Raw genomic sequence first — 5,330 nt, 5'->3', positions numbered from 1 at the left:
TTTTTTTTTAATTATTTTTTTTAATTGAGAAGGGAAAGTTTTGGAGTTGGGTTTAAGGAGGGAGGGAAATCTGCCTCGGTGATTTTTACAGCATCGTTTGTGGTTGTAATCCTGGGAGATTGATGAACCAAAGGGATCGACAAGATGCACCTTTATTCTAGCTACCAGGAGAGCGACAATCGTGTTTTACTGCAAGGAATCGTCACCGGCTGGTGGATGAACCGGGGGTCCCTGTGCTTCAGACACTCTGATCCTGTGTCGGGCTGAGCTCGGTGGGGCTGCGAGCGGGTAAAGGCTCGGTGTGCCTGGGCTGTCTGTGGGGAGCACCGTGGGCCAGAGTGCTGCTCCTCCAAGGGGTCAGGAAGCAGGGGATGTGCTAAGAATTTTTTGACAAAAAGCAGGAGTGTCACTGGAGGAAAAAAAAAAAGAAACAAAACAAAGCCTAGCAAGGGAAACCGTTCTCCTGTCGGCTCCCACGAGAACCTGTGCCTTGCTCTCCGGAACAGCCGTAAAATTGCAGGGAAAACAAAGGTGGTATTTTGCGATGGTGGGTGAGGGGTGGGGATTAGGTCATGCTATGGGGGGGATCCGAGTCTGGCTGCTCAGCGAGTGAGGACTGCAAAATCCCGGCTCAGACATGCCGCTCACAATGCGAGCCGAGTGGTGAAGTTTCTGTCTCCAGTCCTCTTGCTGCCGTATCTGTGTGCTTTCTAACACTCGGGCTGCGATCAGGGTTTTGGATTCTTTCGTGCAGTGTTATCTTTCCCTTCCCCCCTACTCCTTTTTTTTTTTTTTTTAAATTTTTTTTCCCCCCCTCGTAATGGCAAGTTAGCAGCAGTTTGCTGTCATGCTGGAACTATTCCTGTCTAAGTTGTCCTCTCTTTCTGAGTTCGGATCATCCTCAACACCCCCAGAATCTTTTTCAATGAAAGAACGTCCTCCTCTGAATCCAAAATGGGCTCTCTCTTCCCTCCCTGTCTTCTGCCATTATCCTCACGCACCAGCTCTTCCTCTAGCTAGTGGTATTGCCAGCACCGTGGCCTAAGGCCAAGGGAGTTAGACAAAGCAGTCCTTGCAGTTGCACATATCGCATTCAGAGTGATATGACTGCAAATGGCCCCCTCCTTTTTGGAGCTTAATTCTGAGTTGCAGGAGATTGTTTCTCTATTGTGCTTAAATTAAATGCCCCCCAGCCAGGAGGAGAAATCCTAGGTTTGCTTCCAAAGCTGGGGTGAAGGACCACCACCCCCGCCCTGTCCTGCAGAGGGGAGGAAAACAGGAAATCTGTCCCTTTTGGCCTGAAATCAGCCCTGCAGAAACCTCTCTGGATGAACGCTGAATATTTTGGTCTCGGCCGACGGAGGGCTCTGGGCAGCTGTGGATCTCGCAGGGATTTTCCTCTGGGAGGTAATGCTGCTTTCCTGCAGTGCAGGGCTTCTGGTGCAGGAGTGTTTGGGAAGGCAGTGTCGACTCAGCTCTGGGAGCTGCATCCTTGCTGCAGGGCTAACTCCTTTCAAGTTTAGGCTGAGAGTGGCCACTCTGCAAAATCCTGTTTAAACTGCACTCAGTAAGTGGATCAGGGAGATGAAGCAGCTGTGGTTGGTGGGTGACTGTGCTCTGTTCTTGCATGGGAGCATGCTGGGGACTCAGAAACCTGGACTGAAGTCCTGAGGGAGAGGAACTGTTTGGAGGCGAGGAAATACAGGGAGGAAGCCTCCGTGGGTTGTCGGCAGATCTGGGGATGACTGCGGGTGAGGAAAATGCAGCTGCTCCGCAAGTGACTCAGGATGGTGGAAGCATCTGGGTGCTGACTCCTCTGTCTTACCCCAGGCTGAGGGAAGAAGAATATGTCGTTACAGCAGAATTTGGTGCCTATTCCCCTTCCCCATTGCCCAGGTCAGTGGTGACACTTGGCCCAGGGTGTCTGCAGGAAGGCTTGCAAGTGTTGTGTCTGAATTATCAGTCACCTTCCTGGAGGTACTCTGGGAATTGGGCCCTTGCATGTAGCACCCCAGGCTGTCAGTTCCAAACTGTGCTTGGTGATTCCTATTTCATCTCCTGCACAAGCACCCTCTCTGCCTGGGTGGTAAAAGTGCTCTGTTAGGGACCCACAGTGCTGCAGCTCTACCTTCCCAGCCTCACCTGACCCTGCAGTGTCCCAGGGACACCTCTGCTACCCTTTCTAACAGCCGTGTCTTCATTTGTTTGTATTCTCTTGCTTATCATACTAAATCCTGCAAAGTAGTTTCTTCCTTGTCTGTCTTGTGTTTCATATTGTTTGACTCTCTCTGTAAGAGGGCCAGCTGCTGAGCTGAGATGAAGGAGAGCATCTCTATTGACTTCAGTGGAATCAGAGAGATTTACGCCAGCTGTGAACTGGTCTGTAGTTTGTCTTTTCCCTTGTTTCCATGTGTTTTCTAGCTCTGTGGATATTCACCAGCATTCCTGTTTTGTTCAGAGAATGCACAGGTCAGAGTAAAGTAGTTTTAAGATACAGAAGCCAGCAGAAGCAGCTTGGGATTTTCCTTTGGTTTTATTCTAATTCTTGGAGAAATGTCAGGTTTCAAGAGAAAACCCTGTTCCTGTAATAAAGCTTGAGAACTGTTGTATGTAGGATCTAGAAAAACAAATTCCAGCAGACTGTGACAAGGGAAGGAGCTGTGTCTTGGCTCTACACGGACAAGTGGGGACCTGTACAGCAGGTGCTGCTGTAGCTGAGGACAACAGGGCTGTTGGTGCACCTGCCACACCTCACAGCAACCAGAAGTTTCGTGGTAAAAGGTGAAAATTCTCACTGAGAGGTGAAGCAAAAATCATTCCCCCAACTGGGGCTGTAGCTTGCAATTGGAGAGATTGATTGCATTCAGTTGTGAGAAATTATGCCAGGCCATTCCTTATATCATTAAGATGGCAGTACAGACTTGCGTGAGCAAATGGCTTGCTTGTCACCCTTCACAGAGACAGCTTATGTTTGATCTTGTTGTCCATATTGAGAGGTTGTTTTTGGAGTGGGAGTACTGGAAAGAATACTGTTTGCAGGCAGAGCAGAGAGCAAAGTGTTAGTGCCTTAGCAGGGGGTAATTTCTAGGAAATATACTCCTCCCTCTGATTCAAACTGAAATTTGCTGGTTCCCTGGTCTCTTGAAGTCCATGTGAAGTTAAAAATGGTCTGAAAAGAAGCATGCTGAACATGTTTCAGCATTAGCAATTTTCAAGTGGACTTGTTTGGGCATTTAGGAAACTGGCATTTTTGGCTTTGTCTGCCTGAGTGTTCAGCTTCAGAGCAATGGTGCGGTTTTCATAATCAGCAAATCTCCTCATTGTCCCCACCCATCACATGCTGGTTGAGTTGCAGAGTGGTTTTGGATCATGCTAACTTGATTCCTTTTGGATAAATGTGAACTAGAAGCTCTGCTCCAGTTGTGTGACACTGATGCTCCGTCCCTTTGAATGGCAACACAAGGGTCCAAACCGAAGATTGGATAGCTTTGAACCATACCCACGATACAGACACTTAGTCTGGGGGACCAGACTAAAATCTAATCTGAAGTCATACCCTCTCACCCCAGCTGCATGTGGTGTACATGTACCAAATGCTTTCATCTTTTGATCCTTTCCTTGTGCCAAATAACTTGCTAGGGTAGAAATAGCCTGTGTGTTAAGCTAGAAAAGAAGAATAGTGGGGAGTCCAAGTGACTGTCTTTTGTTTGAGTTAAAAAAAAAAAAAAGGAAAAGATGGGAGTAGGAAGAGGAGACATAAAACATGACCGTTATCCACATGGAAAGATTAAATAGAACGAGGGTACTAGAGGAAAGGCCCAGAGTGTGACAGATCAAAAGAGCAAAGGCCTCTGGCTGTTATGATAAAGAATGTCCTAGTTCTTGAGAACATATTTATGTGTGTGTGCTCTGGATTTTTTTATAAAGGAAATAGTTTTATTCAAAGAAAGGTCTGTTTCTACCACAAGGGCTGTTTAAGGGGGAAATAGTGGGTGAAAACGTAACTTTTACAGCCAGGGCTGTAAGGAATGTTCTGTGCAAATGAGAACGGGGTCCATTATTTTGAATTAAAAAAATGATTGGAAGGTTGGGGGAAATGGAGACTGCCTGTTTTTGCTCTGGGCTGGCAACTCCTGTAGAGCTCAGTGTGTGGCTTGGCTGTGCAGTAGATCTGCTTGCGCAGACATGCATGTGGTGTCCCATGGATGGCAAGGAGTTAGTGTTGAACTTAAGCCAAAGCGCGTAGAGGGCTAAGGAATCAAATATTCTTGTAGTCAGCCAAAGCACTACGACTGTGATCCAGGCTGTGTTTGAATACTGGCTGCAGAAATGGCTGTGCTCGTTGGAGGTGTTACCTCCTCCCTGTGCTGGGAGATACTTGCCTCTCAATGTACGTTGGCAGAGCAGCTGACACGAACGTTTCTCGTGTTTTGTCGCAAAGTTGTCTGGTTTAGGACAGAAGAAGTTAAATATCCTTTCAGTTAAAATATTCCAGCCTGGTTGTCTCATACTGCGTGCCGTCAGGAATCAAACTGCTGTCATCTGAAGCAGAGGAGGAATGTCCTCCAGTGGTGGGGCAGAGGCAGTAACCTCCAGCACCGGGCTCTGTATCAGAGGTGATGATCACCAGCCATGTAAATGGAACAGCCTTTATGTTGCAAACAACCTCAGCTTGAAGAGACTGTGAAATAGAGGCAGAAGCAGTGAGATTTCACGGACTATACCTTGTACCTTGGATAAACTCCAGGCTACAGGTGTCTCTTCTTATACGCTGTCATGTTCATGTGTAGAAAGAGTTTGTAAAATGGCAGGAGTTCACCTGTGCTTTTATAGCACCTTACAAAGTACAGGGTGGCAGAGAAACATACATCCAGTGGGGCTGGCTCTTGACTTGTCCAAGTCAGTTCTACGTGAGTTACTCAGCGAGTTGAGTAGCTGTTCCTGATCTTACTTAGTGAGAGTAAAACAGGGTGGCAGCTGGGCTGTGTAGGTGCCGTGGCATCCGCTGGGAGCGGATCAGGTGAGCGTACCCCTCTGCTCTCACTGCTTCCTTGCAGGGTGCATAGTAAGCTGCTTTTCCACTTATTTTTCCAGCAAGCAGCAGCAATAGAATTAACAATTAAAACTTAGGCCAGGAAATTGGTATCGCTGCCCAGGCTTGGGGACATTAGCAAAGGAGCTGAAGGGATCCCTACAAACTTACCAGAAATTAATGGGAAGATTCCTGGTCAATGGAAGTTTAGGCAAAGATTGATTTGAGATCCTTTGTCTCCCAGGGTGTTAATTTGGGCTCGGAGAGGCTGGTGGAAGGAAGATATTTTTTCACCAAA

At 47.4% G+C, this 5,330-nt stretch overlaps 1 protein-coding gene across 1 annotated transcript in view; it reads left to right on the top strand.

The window, feature by feature from the left end:
* Positions 1 to 415: 415 nt before the first annotated feature.
* CDK2AP1 (cyclin-dependent kinase 2 associated protein 1) overlaps positions 416 to 5,330 on the top strand; it is a 13,160-nt gene continuing 8,245 nt past the window's right edge. The window contains exon 1 of the mRNA XM_010078882.1: positions 416 to 531. The gene's annotated coding sequence lies outside the window, so the exon portion shown is untranslated. The remainder of the gene's footprint in view (positions 532 to 5,330) is intronic.

The sequence above is a fragment of the Pterocles gutturalis genome, unplaced genomic scaffold (assembly GCF_000699245.1).
Source record: "Pterocles gutturalis isolate BGI_N339 unplaced genomic scaffold, ASM69924v1 scaffold21118, whole genome shotgun sequence".
Taxonomy (NCBI): domain Eukaryota; kingdom Metazoa; phylum Chordata; class Aves; order Pterocliformes; family Pteroclidae; genus Pterocles; species Pterocles gutturalis.
The sequence above is the reverse complement of the archived record's forward strand: the minus strand, read 5'-3'. Positions and strand labels throughout refer to the sequence as shown.